At 43.2% G+C, this 18,838-nt stretch overlaps 2 protein-coding genes across 3 annotated transcripts in view; both read right to left on the minus strand.

The window, feature by feature from the left end:
* The window catches only part of Mb21d2 (Mab-21 domain containing 2), a 107,415-nt gene extending 101,798 nt beyond the window's left edge, over nt 1-5,617 (minus strand). The window contains exon 1 of one of the 2 annotated variants that reach the window (XR_003844880.1): nt 5,394-5,617. The gene's annotated coding sequence lies outside the window, so the exon portion shown is untranslated. The remainder of the gene's footprint in view (nt 1-5,393) is intronic. The other variant, XM_029544502.1, reaches the window with a different exon arrangement.
* Nucleotides 1-18,838, minus strand: part of LOC115065092 — a 48,402-nt gene that overhangs the window by 4,670 nt on the left and 24,894 nt on the right. The window lies entirely within an intron of this gene.

Genomic DNA, 18,838 nt, shown 5'->3' on the forward strand with positions numbered 1-18,838 from the left:
TCTCTCTCTCTCTCTCTCTCTCTCTCTCTCTCTCTCTCTTTCTCTCTCCTTCAGGTTTTCAGTTATAGGTGTGAGCCTCCTACTCTTGGACCGTGCCTGTTGGTCACTGCCAATCTGGACTTTAACCCTCTGGAACTGTAAGCAAAGTCTATCTTCTATAAATTGCCTTGGTTATATATTTTGTAACAGCAATAGAAACATAACTAATGTGCAATCCCCTTGTCTTATCTCTCTCACACATGAGACAGGGAATTGAACTCAGTGCCTTACAGAAAGCTAGGCATATTCTCAGTCTTATTTATATGCTCTATTGTGAGACAGAAGGCTTTAATATTTCCCCAGACAGGCCTTGAACAGTGATCCTTCTGCCTCAACCTCCTGAGTAGTTGGGATTACAAGACTGTGCCAGCCATAACTAAATCTCTTGCATTTACAAAATCCTTCAATGCTTATCATCAAGAAAAGAAATGACAAGACTGCAGGTCAGTCCTGTGGAGAAAGAGGAATCCTCATTCATCTTTGGTGGGAATGTACATTGGTGTAGCCACTATGGAAGTCAGTGTGGAGGTTTCTTAAATGGGTAAAAGTAGAATTACTATAGGACCCAGCTATACATCCCCTGGATATAAATGTAAAGAACACTATATTCTAACACAGAGATACCTCTGAATTCATGTTTGTTGCTATTCCAGAGACAATAGGTAGACTCCGCTGAGATGTCTGTCCATCTCCTAATGAGTAGATCATGAAAATGTGGTGCATACACACACACAATGGGATTATATTCAGCCATAAAGAAAAAATGAAGGGACTGGTAGGATAGTTAAGACTGCTTACTATGGGGCTGGAGCGATGGCTTAGCGATAAAGCACACTGGCCATTCTTTCAGATGACTCAGTGTCCAGGTTCACTTCCCAGCAGACACATGGCTGCTCATAACTGTCTGTGACTTCAGTTCCAGGGGACCTGACACCCTCACACAGACATAGATGCACATAAAGATGCATGTTTAAAAAGTACAGACTGGCCGGGCAGTGGTGGCACATGCCTTTAATCCCAGCACTTGGGAGGCAGAGGCAGGTGAATTTCTGAGTTCGAGGTCAGTCTGGTCTACAGAGTGAGTTCCAGGACTGCCAGGGCTACACAGAGAAGCCCTGTCTCAAAACAAACAAACAAACAAAAATCAGAAAAATAAATAAATAAGTAAGTAAATAAATAAATTTAAAAATTAAAAAACAAATTTTTTAAAAAGGAAGAAAAAAATTTTTTTCAGAAAATGGAACTGGAAAATACTGAATGGGATCACGCAAGCTCAGAAATGTATGTGTTTACATGGTGCGTGTGTGTGTGTGTGTGTGTGTGTGTGTGTGTGTGTGTGTGTGTATGTATGTGAATAGAGACCAGGAAACTAAAAAGGATCCCATGAGAGGAGAGAGCAGCTGTAAAGGAGGGAGGCAGGGGGAGGAGGAAGTAGCAATGATAAGAAGGAGAAAGGGAAACTCTGAGGGTGGAAGTGCCTGAGGAAAGCCACAGACAGGAAGAAGGAGAGAGATGAGACAGGGGAAGAGGAAGCCCCACCATGACTCAGTATGTAGGAAAGTGCTGTAAGCTATGCTCTAAGCTAATTTAAAACAAAACAAAACAAACAAAAAATAAAAAACAAACAAACAAAAACCAGAAGAATCTTCCTCAAGCAGTCAGGTCACTGCTTGGGATAAACTGAGCAGGCTTGTCTGCCGTTGCAATGCCAACGAAACCCCTGCCCACTGAAAATATGGATACAGCTCCGCCCTAATACTTGATTTGGGTACAGCGGGCATCAGTGACCTCTAGCCCCTTGGGTATGCTCCTGTTCTCATGATTCTAAGGGCCTTCGCCCACTCTCCACCTCATCTATGTCAAATCTACCTATGGGCCCAGGGAGTCTAGCCATGAAAAACAAAACAAACCAAAAACAAAACAAACAAACAAAAAAAACCTCTCCAGCTGTACAACTTTCACCCCCGGGCTGTAGCTCCAATCTCTCTTCCTGCTGTACTGGGGTTGGAGAAGGGAGAGGGAGAAGCTCTAACTGCAGGAAAAGAAGCAAACTCTAGAAGAGAGGATGAGGAGATCGCAACGTTTATAGCATTAACATTCCTTACACATCACAGTTCAGCCAATCACTGCTGAGGAAAAGCACCCAGTCTCTCTTAGCTCCTGCTAAAGCAGGTCACTCTGGGCTACTGTTACTATTCCCATTTTTGAGATAAGTTACAGCTCAGCAAGATGGCGCTGTAACTTCCATCCCAGCGTCTGAAGGCAGCCCTTTCTGGTCCTCTAGCTTCAAGCCCCCCCCCCAGCCCCACCCTCCCACCCCCCCCACCCTATCCCCTATCCTGGTCTTGGATGCCTCTCTCACCTCTCTTCGCACTCCTACTTTCTACCACCGTCCTGTTGCTCAGGCGTCATCTCAGCTCCCTGGTGTCTTTCCTGTCTCCCTCATAAGAAAATAAATAAATAAATAAATAAAAACTATGTGTGTCGTATGCACGGTGACAATGTGTATATGATCCCCAGTCCCCACTGCTGAATTCAAAGCACAAGAAGGTATTCAGTAAATAAAGAGAGGTTTGGGGGTTTTTTAAAGTAAACAAAAGACAAGTAGCCTGTTTAGGCCCCTAATACATGTTCTTTTCTTCAAATTTCACTGGCTGTTTGTGAAAGGGCCCACGATTCCGCGAAATATGATACCTCAGACTCAAATAGTATGCAAAAGCAAAGAGTGGTTTAGTCTGCAGAGCTCCAGCAGGCTGAGGTCTCCCATTACCAAGATGGAGACACACCAGTGAGCTTGCTGGCCCGATTTAAAGTACATTAGGGGAATTCCAGAGAGGGGTGGGTGACCTCTATCTCTATCTCTAGGAGCATTCCAGAACCATTGCTGGGGGGAGGGGGGAAGGGGGCTGGAAACCGCTGCTGGGAAAGTCTGGAAACTGCTGCTAACCAATCCATTGTCCTTGCCTCAGGCCAGGTGATGGGGCCTGGACTTGCCTGGAACTGCCCAGTTCTTGGAAACAGAGGTTTAGGCCTAGTCTCCTGAACTGCCGATTTGAAGCCTGTCATGGAGTCAGTCAGCCTAGCCTGTCTCAGCTGGTTGCAACCACTGAACACAGAGAAAAACCCCAGCAATCTCTGATAGTTTGGACCTAACCTCTGATACATGACCTGACACCCTCCTACTCCCCCACCCCGGTCCCTTGACCCAGTCAGGACGGCTCTTAGAGTTTGCATCACTGGGGCTGGAGAGATGGCTCAGTGGTCAAGAACACTGACTGCTCTTCTAAAGGTCCTGAGTTCAATTCCCAGCAACCACATGGCGGCTCACAACCATCTGTAAATAGATCCGGCGCCCTCTTCTGAAGTATCTGAAGACAGCTACAGTGTACTTACATATAATAAATAAATCTTTTGGAAAAAAAAAAAAAGCTTGCATCACTATGAAGTGTTTTGTTTTTTTGGTCAGTTCCCACCCCACCCACCTACTTTAAAATATAAGCATAGACCATTTGCCCCAATGAATTATTGACACAATAACTTGGAAAAAATATGTCTGGTTTCATTTCTTTCTCCTCCCAGTGAAGCCTGCTTGACGTCGCTTCTACGCATCAGGGGAGAAAGGCAGAGAGATTGATCGCAGGCAATTATAAATGACTCTGGGTATAGTCTTTGCACGCGGACGCTGTGCTGCTTACTTTCATGTCTCCGTGACAGAATAACTGAGAGAACGCACGGTGGGAGGAAAAGGACATTTGGGCCTGTAGTTTAAGGCCATCTCTTTCTGCAGCAGTGGGAGGAGGGTGGGGTGGCACGTCATCATAGGAGGCAGACTGGAAGCACAGGGAGCAGGCTGGAAGCAGGGCCCAGTTGTGCCCCAGTTGTGCCCCATCTCTTCATGATCCCACAGTTCATCTTTATGTCCCCACCTCATCCATTGCCAGCATAACCAGTGAGTTGATTGGGGTTACTTATGGGGAACATGAAGGAGAGGTTCCCTACAAAGCCACGGGTGTCGCAAAGGCACGAAAAAGAAGTCCACCTTGTTATAGGTCACAACCCATGAAAGCCATATCCATGGGGCTTTCTAGTTAGCAGGTAGTACTTATGTAGCACGTGTTTCCTACACAGGACTGGGGAACATTTAAGAATCAAACTGTAGGGGTTGAAGAGATTGCTCAGTGGTTAAGAGCACTGACTGTTCTTCCAAAGGTCCTGAGTTCAAATCCCAGCAAGCACATGGTGGCTCACAACCATCCGTAATGAGATCTGACCCCCTCTTCTGGTATATCTGAAGACAGCAACAGTGTACTTAGATATAATAATAAATAAATCTTTCAAAAAAAAATAATCAAACCGTAACAAAAATTGGGATGCCTTCATGAGCGACTAATCTCTAACACTGTTATGTACATCATCTTCTAGCCCATGAGTTGACTCAGAAACCCAGCTCTAGGTCCTCTGTGGCAGCCCACGGACTTTCTGAGTACTTGCTGTGTCCTCAGTGGAACATGCTACCTTGCCATGAGAAGAGTGGGAATGTAAAGCTCTTACTATGATGTACAACTGCTGAAGTAAGGAGAAATTACTTTGTAGTGTGTGTGTGTGGGGGGGTGGGGGTTCGCTCATGGCGTGTGAGTCAGAAGGTCAGAAGCAGGAGAGATGGGCAGAGAGCACAGAAATGTGCTCAGCACAGATGAAGCCAGAGGCATGGAAGAGTTTTCCAAACATAAGAAGTACTTTGCCTCAATACGCTGCCTGACAGGAATGAGCTCCCCATGACATGTATTCAGAGCTGTGCTATATGCATCTTCGGCAGGCTCAGGAGTCAGAAAATCCACCCCAGGAGTGCCTTTCAGTGCTGAAGTTCCTGTTCTAGGGCTTATACTCTTTCAAGTAGCAGAACGACTGAGGACTACCTTCCTAAAAGAACACAGCCCACGTAGATGATACACTGTGGCACTAGACACAAGGCATGAGGTGACCATTTTCTCAGATACAAACATTTTGTCTTTTGTTTTCTTTTCTAGATTTTGCACACATAGAGATACAAAGACATACACATACAGACACACAATATACTCAGTAATATATACACATATATACACACATAAATATAGACACACATACACACATAAATACAAACATACACAGACATACATATACACACATAAATACAGACACACACACACTAACAAACATAAGTATCCTCCTTTTCTAATGTTCACTTCTAGTAAGTTCTGTAGTCGAGAAACATGCCATAGACACACACACACACACACACACACACACACACACACACCGCCTTGATTTGTATTCAGAAAGGATATTGAGGAAAAGCACATTCCTTTACTTACTTTATGATAGAGGCGGTCAGTTCCCTGAACAGGTCTATTCTGCTGACAAGGGAATCCTTGCAATACCTGCTTTGTCTTCCAGTCCCTGTCAAAGGGAGGTTCTCTAAGTCCCACGCTGTAACAAGTTTGTTGAAAACCCTGGCTTCCTCCTATCCCAACGGCGCCCAGTGCAGTTATGAATAGAAGGAGTTGTCTCGCTTCATCTAAGACCTGGTGTGCTGCATTATGGTCCAGAGCTCATTTTCAATTCCAAGTTGCAGAACCTGGAGAGAGGGCATTTGAGGAAATGCTGACAGCCTTTAGCTCTGACAACATTATCAAAGACAGACATAAATATAGCTCCTGGACCCTGCCTTCTAATTCTGCGTTCTCTCTTAGCACTGTCTAATCAGAAACAAACAGAAACAAACCAAAATGAAGATTTTCTCTCACATTTCTCCCTGTTTGGGGGGGGGGGGAGAGAAAACATTGAAGAGAATGAAAATACAGAAAAGAAAGCTCACCCCCTCCCCCAAGTCTAATTCTGATCACCACCAAGGTTTTGTGCATTTTATTGAAGCTTGCCTTCATATTTTAAGAGGTAGGTAGGTAAGCAGGGGAGCTGGAATACATGCTGCGAACGAATAAATTCAAACAAAGGCAGCGAGCGATCTGCAAGTCAGGAGGTGTCCATTCTAGAAGAGTTTTACACATTAGGTAATGATCCTAGGAAAACCTCCCCCACACAATCCCCCTTTTCTCTTGTGTAAATGAACAGAATAAAGTGTCATAGGGCATGACACTCAGACTGTACCTCTAACATGTGAAGACAAACAACGCAGTGTTGGCCTCCTACACATCTTTTTTAACACATTTTGTGTGGTTTATTTTACTCCTCAGTCTATCCTTGTCACAGCTTGACAATCCATAGTTAGACTTCCCTCCTTGCCATAACCGCCCTCCAGATCTATACTCTTAAAGAATTAGCCTGAAACCAAAGCAAAGCGAATCCCCCCCCCACCGCCACCCCTTGCTTGGCACATCCTTGCTAATTGCCTCTTAATTCGACTCCAGGTGGGGTGTGGTGAGGATGAGGGAGATATGCTGCTGATATTCACTATGCAGGTCAGTCCTGGAGGTTGCAAGCAAGGCCTTAGGGCCTTGGGACCCCACGGGGCACACAGCAGGTGTGTCAGACAACAGACACCTCTCTCTCTCTCTCTCTCTCTCTCTCTCTCTCTCTCTCTCTCTCTCTCTCTCTCTCTCTCTCCAAAAGGCGAGAGGAAGCTAAAGGAAGAACCCTGGGAGGATTTACAAAAGGCTGCAAAACAGTTGTAAATTCTTGGCCCTAAAATGAAGAGCAAGGGTTAGTTAGTGCTCTGAAGCCCAAATGCAGGATGGATATTTTTATGAAGTTGTGGCACAAAGAATTCCTTCCCAACCTAGGTACGGTAAAAGTCCTTTCCCTGCAAATCTGGCCTGCAGTTTATGTATTTGAGAAGAGCAACACACACACACACACACACACACACACANCACACACACAGAGAGAGAGAGAGAGAGAGAGACAGAGACAGAGACAGAGACAGAGACAGAGACAGAGAGAGACAGAGAGAGACAGAGACAGAGAGAGAGAGAGACAGACAGACAGACAGACAGACAGAGACAGAGAGACAGAGAGTGCAGGCTTAGGTATTAATTTGATAGTAGACTGATTCACAAAGAAAGAAAAACCATTGTACAACAAATAACACCTGAATGTGTCAATCATCAAAAACAGATGCAAAATGAAGAATCCAGTCTGAACAAAAAACATCAATATTAAAGAAAAGAGAAAAAAGTCCTAAACCCTAGTACATCAAGGTTGTCATCTTAACAGATGGACATGTGGGGAGAACAGACTTGCCTATGGGCTTACACAGAGTCCACTGTGAGTTTTGTTTGTTTGTTTGTTTGTTTGTTTTGCTTATATTTTTGCTTTCCCTGCTATACAAATCTCCAAAAGCCTGCTGTGTGACTATTTGGGGGCAGGAGAAACACAAATGTCTGTTCTCTCCAGCTAGGGCACCCACAGTTGACTACCTAACTCTGACTTGATGGCTCAGTGAGTTTGTTGGGGTTATTGAGCATGGATGAGGGGTTGCCTACAAAGTCATGGGTGTCCCAGAGGCAGCTGCATCACCCAAAAGCCCTCCTTGATGGGGGTGACTACTTGGGAAAGCTACATCTATGGGGTTTTCTGGTCATTTTGCAGGTAGTGTCTCTCCAACATGTGTTTCCTGCCTTTGTAATGTTAAGTGGGAAAATCCTATGAATCATGTTGTTTTCAGAGCTTCTTGAAATCTTCTCCATTTAGGAGGGAATGTCTTAATTTGGAAGCAATACCTATACAACAGAAGCCAGATCTAAGGGTCTATAGGCAAGCTACCTACAGACTTGGTCAACGTATACTTCAAATTTATAAGTAAGCTGTTAGTCCCAAGCATGGGAGAAAAATGACCACGAGCCCAAATCATCACATCATGGCCAAATTAAAGCAAGGTTGTTTTGTTTGTTTGTTTGATTTTTGTTTGTGTGTGTGTGTTTGGTTTTGTGGGTTTTTTTTTTTTGTGTGTGTGTTTTTTTGTTTTTGTTTTTTGCACATGAGCTGCCTCCTCCCGCCCTAAGTTGGGGTTCAGGAGGTTAGCATTGAACGTGAGAAAGACAAGGCCTCGGTAGACCAGGGAAATGGGGTTTCCAAATGGGGGAAGCAGGGTTGGCAGGCAAAGTAGACAGGGTTACGGAAGCAGAACATAAGCATAACAGGTTAGTCATAAGGGCCTGAAACAAAGACACGGTTGCAAGGTAGTCATAACAAGACAGGTGTAGCAATGGGTCGTCCTAATAAGGTAACCAGAACAACCTTTTGAAACAAAGGTAGGTTTGCAAGACGGTTATTAACTTTTTTGAAACAAACACCACGTGGTTGTCATTCCTGGAACAGGCAAAAATGGTACAGGTACCAGTAGTACAGAACCATTTGTCATTAAGGTCATAGGTGAGACCTAGCCTGCCTAATCCTTGAAAAACAGACCTTTAAGCCAAAGAGAGAGGCAGGATGGATCTTCAAAACAAATAGCAAAAACCATGCAGCCATAACCAGCCTGGAACTTGCTCTGTAGACCAGGCTGGCCTGGAACTCACCTCTGAATCTACCTACCTCTTCCTCTTGTGTGTTGGGATGAAAGAATATGGCATTTTCAATGGCATTTTTTTTCTACACCTCTTTACCTCAGCAAATGCGTATTGAGACTGTATCATATGCAGCTTCCTTGCCTGACACTGAGGACACAAAAGATTCTTGTCTTCCTGGATCCTACATACCAGGTCAATCATTTAATCACAAACTGGCGTATTTACTAAATTTAATCTCTGTCTGTAACAGAGTCCTCTAGAAAGCCAGATCGATAACATACACCTACACGAAGAGATTTCGTTTTTTTGAAAAATTGGCTCATCGGCTGTGAGGACAGATGAGTCCAACCTGCTATACAGGCAAGTCTGGAACTGGTGGAGCAGAAGCAGGCTGGGAACTCAAGACACATTGCACGCTGTGTGATTCCCTGCTACAAATCTCAGGCATCGTCTTCAGGACCTCTCAGCTGACTGGATATGATCCATCGACACTGTGTAGGTCCTGTTCCCCACACTGCAATCTGCACCCCTGTATGGACTGAGTAACTAAATGGGATGTCATGAAAAATTTTGACAAAAAGTGTTTCTGAGCACAGAGCAACCAAAAGTAAGTTAAAATCAAACGCATACAAAATTCCTGGTATTTGTAATAGCATTCTCCCAGGTAACTTCATGAAACTTCACTTCCCCCTTGGTTCTGAGCATGTTAGACTCTGCGGAGCCTTACTTACTGGGGACCCCCTGAGTGAACCACGCAGGAATTGATGCAAGAAGCAAGAGGAATTTATTGTTCCAGTGCACTGGGGTCATCCCAGACACAAAGGAGAGGCAGCAACTCTGTGCACGCAGCTCATTCAGTGAGCTATTTATACAGTTTCCAGGGCAGCAGCCATTAGGCACAATGTGATTGGCAGAACAGTGTGACTTTTTAAACTGATTGGTCTTGAGGAGGCAAGAACTTCCCTTGTCTGAAGGTGGGCAACTGCCAGTCCTTCAGAATGTGTCCCCACCTGCAGGTTGGTTTCCCTCCCCGCTGTGGTCTGAGGAATGTTTGTTAATTAGCTTCTCTCTTCTGGAGGGACAAGTGTTCCATGACCTTCCCAAAGTTCCTAAGCTGACCTTTCAAGCACACAAAAGTGTTTTGCAATGAGGCTTTCACACCAAGCCACATGGACAAACTGCTTAAAACTCCCTGACTCCTTAAAACCATTGCCAGGATACAGTATGTAAATGAATATGTGATAGTTACAATCCAATTTTATTTGGTTTTATGGAAAAACAAAATCATGAAACTTGCAGGAAAATGGATGGGTCAGGAAACTATTATAGTCCAGACAATAACCCAGACAGACTCTGTTGGAAAGGCAAAAATCACATCTTCTCTTTCCTATGCAGATCCCATAGTGTTTGTTTGGATGTAATGTGTATGGGTGGAATATACTCTGTGAACCTAGAAAGGGGGCTGCAAGAGAGTACTAGAGAGAGAAGAGGCTTTGAGCAAGGGGTGGGAACACAGACAGAACTTGTTCTAAATACCAGGACTCAGATAGGCAATCATCGCATGGTAGAGACTCTGGTGTTTTAACTACATACTCAATTTTCTGCTCTTACAGAAACACAATGGTTTTGTTACAGAAAATAAAGACTTTTTAATATTTTTCCACCATCATGCCTCAGCATGTAAATGTCAAATTTGTGTATCTTTGGATGGGATTGGACTGCCTTGAGTGTTTAATTTTAAAAACTGCTGTTTGATCTGCTAACTTTGGGTTTCATAAAAACTCGTGAAATGCATTTTGCCTTGGGGTTAAGGCAGAATCTCCAACAATTTCTGAAATGTTCCTAAACACACTTCTGCTGTGGTTTTTTTTTTTTTTTTTTTTTTTTATGAGAAGCAATGTTCTCGGCATTGATGATTATAAAATCAAAATATCAATTAACTCTGAAAAACAACCTGCAGGATCAAATATTCAGCCGAGATTTACTTCTTTATGTAGAAATCAACAAGCACAACCGTCTCATTAGTATGCAAATTTGTTTTCATGTTTCATAAACGGTAAAATTATATGGATACTAAAGAGTTGCCTTAGAACAAATTTCTTGGTGATTTATTATCAGTACAGGTTTGACTTACATACCTATTTTGTATACCTGAGCTCATGTGAAAATGTCTTGCATGAAAGGGGTTCATGGCAGAAATGTTTGGGAAAGCCTTCATGTAGGGCAACTGCCTTGGACTCAAATCATTGTAGATGTTAACTATGTTTACAAAATGTTCATCCAACAAACACTTAGATTAATGTTTGACCAAATACCTAGGCTGAGCTTCACCGTGCTGGTTCTGGAAACTTAACATCACATTGCAAGTGTTGACATGAATCATGAGTACTCTCTCTGTCCCTAAACACATGACTATAACACAGTCATAATAGAGAGAGCATCTGCTCTCTGGAAGAAGGAACAATACCTTCAGGCTAACAAAAATGCAGAAAAGGCTGAAAACACACATTAAAAAAAAAAACACCCCAGCAACCTTGTCCTTGAAGGATGGGTAAAATTAGAGCAAAAGGAACAGGAGACCCGGTTGGTGTTCCTGAGGGGAGGGAGTGGTTTAAGCCAAAGGACGGAGTCAGGAAAATGTGTGGCGAACACTGAATGGCACAGTTTGTCTGGGAACGTGGTGTGATCGTTCATCAGAGTTGCTTCTCACTAGCCAGCGATCACTCCACAGTTACTTACGTAGTCATTCCTAAAGCGGCAGCGCATTTGCGGATGAAACAGTGAGCAAGGGGATACCTCCCAAGTCACACAGAGACCCTCTTTGAGCATGCTCTTCACACAGCTTCCCTAGGGCTTCGCCAGCCCTGAGGAGGGAGCAACCTGGTTTCTGCTCTTTCACTGCGGCTGCTTTATAAAATTATTATTGTTCTTGGATTTTTTTTTTTAATTTTATTTTACGTGCTCTTTTGGACTTCTTTATGTTTGTATTGTGTTTTTTATTTCTACGTGTATATCTATGCACCACGTTTCAGAAGGAGGCATTGGGTCCCCTGGAACTAAAGTTACTAATGCTTGTGCATCACTATGTGGGTGCTGGGAATCAAAACCCAGGTCCTCTGCAACGAAGTTGCACTTAACCACTGAGCTATCTCTCCAGCTCCCACTCTAACCTTGAAAAGGTTGCTATCCTTTCATAAAGGGAAGAAACCAACGAGGCTTGACTTTTAGTGAACACGTGGCTATTGATTCTTCAAACAAGCTGCTCAGTGCTTTGTGTACCACAAAATTAAAACCTTACTGCTTTACCGCCCAACTGTGAGCAAGTCCTGTGTTTGAGTATATACACAGGTACGTGCAATGATTGAATTGCTGTGCTCAGGGGACTTGTGTGTAGAGAAAATACGGTAACCACACCCAGGTAAAAACCTATGATTTTGTAATACTCTATTTGGTATATTCTCTTTTTCAATGATCTTGTCTCAATGCCTAATGTCCACCCCAATTTTACGGAATAGCTGTTGTTTAGCAAATGGCTAGAAAGTCAATTAGTTCTCCTTACTCTGTGACCAACCCTGACATGTTTGCCTTAAACTCAATCATTCTTTCGCTCATATCGGAACCCATATTTCCTTTTCAACAAGGAATGAGACAGCTATGAGTTTTCATCCTGACCCAATGCTTTTATGACATTCAAACAATAAGCCTGGTTTTGAGCTTGATGTAATTAAAAGAATAAGATTAAAAAAAAAAAATTGAGATGTCAGACACTTTCCAGAAAGTTCTTTTTTTTCTTTTTTTTTTCAGGTTCACAGCACCATGAATTGAATAGAAGCAAATCACACCCTCTTATCTCTTCCCCATCCGGCTTTCACAGAATCGAAGGGAAGCTGAAGTCACAATCAGGAAGTGACGTCATTGAATGCCAGGCTTCCTATCTCCCCATAAAACGCATTACTTTAATTAAATCTATCAAAGAGGCTAATAAAAGGGAGACCGTGGAGAAATGAGGTTATTGATCAGAGGTATTACATAAATGGTTGTCACTGGGGTCTAATGTTAACAGACACGTGGCGCACTCAAGGGCCAGCAGAGTTCAAGTTGCTCAGTGACAAGCTACATATTTGTCTTGTGGTGATGCAATTAATTCTCTTCCAAAGATGAGTGGGTCTAGAGGCTTCAAGTAAGATTACCTCACATTTACACAAAGCTTTAGATTTATTGTGTGCCATCCCATTTTAATGCTAAGCCCCACTACAATTTTTTTAAGACAAATCTGTACATCCATAGGCTGCTGGGACCACATTTTAGAGATCGGAGTTGGTCCACTGTGTTGTACATGTGTCAGTTGCTGCTTTGTCAACTTGACACATGCTATAGTCATCTGGGAAGAGGGAGCCTCAATGGAAAAGAACTGCCTACATCATATTGGCCTGTGGATAATCTGTGGGGCATTTTCTTGATTAGTGATTGATTTGGGACTATCCTGACCACCAACGGTGGCACCATCCCTAAGCAGGCCAGCCTGGGGTATATACAAAATCAAGATAAGTGAGCCTTGGAGAGAAAGCTAACAATCTGTTTTTCTCCACGGTTCTGGCCTCTACTCCTGCTTGATTTCCTACCTTGACTTTCCTCAGTGATGGAGTCTGACCTGAGATAAAACCTTTCCTCTCCAAGTTATATTGGTGTATTAGTGTGTTTATCAAAGCAACAGGAAGAAAAGTAGAGCAACATCTGAACAGGAAGAGGCACTGGACAAGGCCTGTGAGCACCTTAGAGGGCAAACAGAGAGCCAGATGGGGCACTGTAGTGAAGAGAGAGAGTTACACAATAAGGCTAATGGCCTGTCTTCGTCAGGGTTCCATTGAGGTGAAGAGATGCCATGACCTCAGCAATTCTTGTAAAGGACATCATTTAATTGGGGCTGGCTTACAGGTTCTAAGGTTTGGTCCGTTATCATTATGGTGGGAAGTGTGGCAGTGTCTAGGCAAGCATGGTGCTGGAGAAGCTAAGAGCTCTACATCTTAATCAGAAGACATCCAGGAGAAGACTGTCTCATAGGCAGCTAGGAAGAAGGTCTCAGAGACCACTCCCACAGTGAAGCACTTCCTCCAACAAGGCCACACCTCCTAATAGTGCCACTCCCTGGGCCAAGCATATTCAAACCACCACATGGCCCTTTAAAAAGAATGTCCTATCTGAGAATATATGACCGTCTATCTTAACAAGGGACGGTTTACTTTAGCAGATTTCGCCTTATTCTTACATATTATATGAGGGAACCTACCTGAATATTCTAAGGAGGGCAGCAGCAAAGCTGAGATTCCTGCACCAAGGCTTGTATCCTCATTCTCACATCCATCACATGAGATTCTGCACACTTTCCACATGATAGATAGTTACAGCATCATTTAAGGACCAAGAGATGCCTATAGCTTTTCTGGTCACACTTTGTGATACTGTGCTTCCTTAGAAGGTAAAATGCCACACTGGCCCCCTTGGAGCTAGACATTTTGCAGGTGATTTTTGCCCCTCTTATACTTCAAGCACCAACCAGTCTTCTTTCCTCCCCGTCTCAGACTTGTCTTAGTTCCTGCGACCCTGTATCTGGGCTGATGACTGTATCTGAGGATGTCCACTTGGTTTTTAAGGGAAATTCTGCTCTACCCAAGAAGTAAGGACCAAACCTGGACTTTGACCTATATCTGCTTGAGTGGAAGTCTATGGTCTTCACCACTATATTGTGTACTGCCCTCCTGGTCATCTCCTAGAGAGTGTGGAGACACAGTGGGTGAGTCACGTGGGAGGGAACATGGCTGGCTTAGAGGAAAGACCTTGTTTTTGTCTTCTGCTAGCTGTGGTTGTAAGTTTCTTGGCTTCATTGAGTCTTACTTTTTCTTCTCAACAGAATAAACATTACTTCACCCTCCTGGGTACAAAGTTATTGTAGAAGTCATGGACAAAGATGGGGAAATATAAGACATAAGTTGAAAGTATAAGAGATTGATGCCTTTCTTTATTTCATGACTTCTTTAGTTTTTGTTTTTAAAAATTTATTTATTAGCATGCGTGCGCACGCACACACACATACACACATACACACATACACACACACACACACACACACACACACACACACATGATAGCACACATAAGGAGGTCTAGGACAACTTTTTAAATTTGGTTCTCACTTTCCACATTTATCTGGGTTCCTGGAAGAAACTCAGGTCATTAGGCTCGCATGGCATCTCACTGGCCTATCATGCCTTTTTTCTTTTTTAAATGTGATTTAGGAATTGATGCGTTCGTTGATGGCAGTAACTCCATGGACTATAGGAACCATGTATTCCTCTCTCGAATACTTCATAGTATTGTGTGTCTGCAGTAATGAGAAACGGGTAACAACATCTCTCCATAGCTGACCTCTAAAGACTGTAGTCACTTTTTCACATTGAAAACAGCTCACCACTTAGTTCAGTTATAGGGAAGTTAGGACACATCACTTATACTCCTTATACACCTCTCTGAATTGCTATCCGAGTTCGAACAGTATGGGAAATGAAATTAAAAAAAAAAAAAGTAACCTACTGCTAGTCTCCAAGAAGACTGTTGAATTCAGCACTTTTTGCAAGACATAAAATCACTCCTCAAATTGTTTACATAGTTTTTTTTCTCCCTCTATCTCTCAGAAAGAAAAAAAAAGTAGTCTGTTCAGAATTAGTGGTCTGCTTACCACAGAAATATCACTATGGAAAAAAAGGAAAGCATTGGTTGAGTGTTTTATGGGGTCCGTATTATGCTAAGTACTGAACTGTTACAAGCTATAGGGGGTAGATGCAGCTGTTGTACTAGTGTCTGCGAGACACAGTCCTTGCCCTCAGAGTAATAATAATTCCCACAGGATGATGATAATTCTATGGATGGATTTTCAGAGATGGAAAATGCTTAAGATAAATGGACTAAAACCAGATGTCTATATAAAAAAATAATAAGTTGTCATTTTTATGTATTTGGATTAGGAAAGGTGGACCCTTTCTAGGAAGGTTTTGGAAGTGAAGCAAGGAGCTATAATTTGTTTTCGGAGTCGTCAATGTGTCAGTGAACACAGAATAGTAATGTGGTGAGGAGATGAAGCATTCAAACCTGGAGCCATAGCAGGATCCTGTTAATTTTGAAAACTTTATTATCGGCAACAGCTCAGATTAAAATAAATAGCTGAAACAAAAGTCGTTAGTGGAGAAGCCTATTGGCTCGTTTAACTGGACACTGTAAGTAGTGACTCGATTACAGGCGCCCAGGTAAGCACACTGCGGTATCAGCTGCTTCTCTGGCTCCATACCCACGTAGCCGTAAGTTGCCTGGCAAGAGATCCAGGCTTACATGGGCTCCAGAGAAGGCCGGCCCAAAGGAGGATTTGGAAGGGCAACATAGGGAGCTGTGACAGGTCCAGCTCATCTGTGCTCATCCCCAGCAAGTCCACGTGGTCAGGAAGCAGAAATCTGGATCAGGTTCTCTGCAAAATCTGAGTTAACCAAACGAAACTAGAGGGCAAAACCTTCTTTGACCACGTGACCTGAGTACGCTACGTCATAAGGATAAGGCGGTTCCTCAATGGAAGAGACACTGGGCCGGCTCTGGTACACCCATAGGTGGATTCACATGCACACAAACACACACTCACACATGCACGCACGCACGCACGCACACTTAAACACATATATGAACACAAAACAGCCCTCAGCTTGGTAGAACGTTTACAATCTGAGATACAATGCCCTTCTTTCCTTGTACTTTGTTCCATTAAATTTGCTTTTATTCATTTATTTTATGGGCAGTCATTTATTTTATGTGTAAGTCATGACATCTACTGTTTAGTGCCTTCTACAGAAGTCCCTCCATTTGTCAACATGCAAACAAGCCACTTTCTGCAAAATAAGTTACAAGTCTGTCTGTAGGAGGGATAAGGAGGAGAAAGTTCATCTTCTTGTCTCCACCCTCACCTTCACCACATAAGCTTGTGCTAGTCACCAGGCAGTGGTAGAGCACACCTTTAAACCCAGCACTCAGGAGGCAGAGGCAGGCAGATCTTGTGAGTCTACACAATAAAACCCTGTCTCAACATCAAAATCCAATGTGTTCATGATCTTCAAAGCTTTGAAACCAAAATTCTCTTTTCCTTACAGCTATACTCTCCTCTAACACATTTCCAGCAATCACCAACTCATTGCATGTGCTGGAAATTGTGGAGACAGGCCATCTCTCTCTTGATAATCCCTGTGTGCACTTTGCTCAGTGTCTCCTCACTCACATTCCAAAATCCACCAACTATCTAAGACTAGGCACATTCCACTGACCGGCAGGATCACCAAGCTTCCCTCCAATCACTTACCTGAGTCAAAACCTCTTAATTTAGCACACCGCTGACACTATAGTTCTCTGCTCAAATACTGTTTCGGGTAATCAGCCACATTCCTTCTGCTCAGGGTGGCTGAGTATTAGTGATTGCAAAAGTATAGCAGGTCCTTGTCCCTACTTCCCAAAACAGCTCTCTGTCTCCAGATGAATTGGACCCAGTTAATATGTCTTTATATTGTTTTTTAGGTTTGAAAATACATATGGTTGCCCTTGAGGTGTAGTATGTTAGAGAGCTGAAAAAGTTTTGCCATCCAGTTTCATACCTGTACCTTTCAGGAGGGAAACCTGAGACCAAAAGACCAGTGTGCTACATTCCTCATGAGATAGGTAAAAACTTCATGAGGATGTAGATGTTAATAACATGTGAAAGTTTTCTAGGCTTCTGAAAACATCCCTTAAAGAACACACACACACGTTTTAATTGGCACATAACCATTGTGCACATCCTGGCTGTAGTGTGATGTTTGAGGTGCACGAGCATTGTGTAATGATCAGGTCCAGATCATAGGTGCCTCACTTCACATTCACATTTTGTTCTCAGGATGGCTTCTCCTCCAGTCTCTCGAGGAAGCCTGTCTGAGCCACTCACTCCCATGAGCAGGAGTAGAAAACCATTCAGGGATACAGGAAACCGTCAGGATTCTTGAATGCTCTTTCAACTATTAGGCTCTGAATATGTGAAGAAAAGCAGAAAGGCTGAATAGGTCAGGAGCTGTGAAAGAGAAGAGGACTGATGTTTGGTGCAGGTTGAGAAGGTGAATGTCCCAGAAAGTGCTGATATTATGAAAACTGAAACAAACAAACAAACAAACAAGAAAGCAACCATGTGGTGGTTTGAATAACAATGACCACCATAGGCTCACATATTTGAATGCTTGGTCTCAAGTGGTGCTACTTGAGAGGGGCTAACAGAGGTGTGGCCTTGCTGGTGTAGGTCTGGCTTTGCTGGAGTAGGTGTGGTCTTGTTGGAGGAAGTGTGTCACTGGGGGTGGGCTTTGAGGTTTTAGATGCTCAAGCCATGCCCAGTGTATCTCAGTCTCCTCCTGCTGCCTGCTGATGCAGATCTCTCAAGTACTTATCTAGTACCATATCTACCTACATGCCATCCTGCTATCTACCATCATGAAAATGGACTAAATCTCTGAAACTGTAAGCAAGCCCCAATTAAATACATTTCTATGAGAATTGTTGTCATGGTGTCTCTTCATAGCAATAGAACACTGACTTAGACAAACCATTTTCCCTTTACCCTCAGAATCGGTTGTTAATTTGAAATGTGATCATAAATGAACTAGAGCCAGTTATTCCAGATTCCATTCAGTAAAACTGTATTGTAAAGAATGCTGCTTCCCCAACCTTTATTTGAGCTATCCCTAATGTCCATGGAAAGAGAAATCTAATGCTTCAATTAAGAATAAAGCAGGCTGTTGTATTTTGAAGGTCAAATGTGAGCCTAGCTGCCCAGTTTGCTGAACTGTTTTGGAGGGCTGTGGAACCTTTAGGAGATAGAGCCTTGTTGGAGAAAGTGAGTCACTGAGGGTGTGAGCTTTGAGCTTTTGCAACCAAGTTCGTTTCCTATCTGCTCTGTGTGTAGATTGCACCTTTGATTGTAGAGGTGACATACTTTGCTGCCTCCTATTTGGTTGGCATGCCTTCCATGCAAAATACATTATATCCTTTAAAGTAAAAATAAGCTCTTCCTCCTTTAAGTTAGCTCTTCTCAAGCATTTAGTCACAGCAACAAGAAAAGCAACTATCTTCCAGGCCAGGGTGGTACATGCCTTTAATCCCAGCTTTCCTAAGGCAGAGGCAGGTGGATCACTGAATTCAAGGCCAGACTGGTTTACAGACCTAGTTCCAGGACAGCCAGGGGCTAA

The sequence above is a fragment of the Mus pahari genome, chromosome 12 (assembly GCF_900095145.1).
Source record: "Mus pahari chromosome 12, PAHARI_EIJ_v1.1, whole genome shotgun sequence".
Classification (NCBI taxonomy): domain Eukaryota; kingdom Metazoa; phylum Chordata; class Mammalia; order Rodentia; family Muridae; genus Mus; species Mus pahari.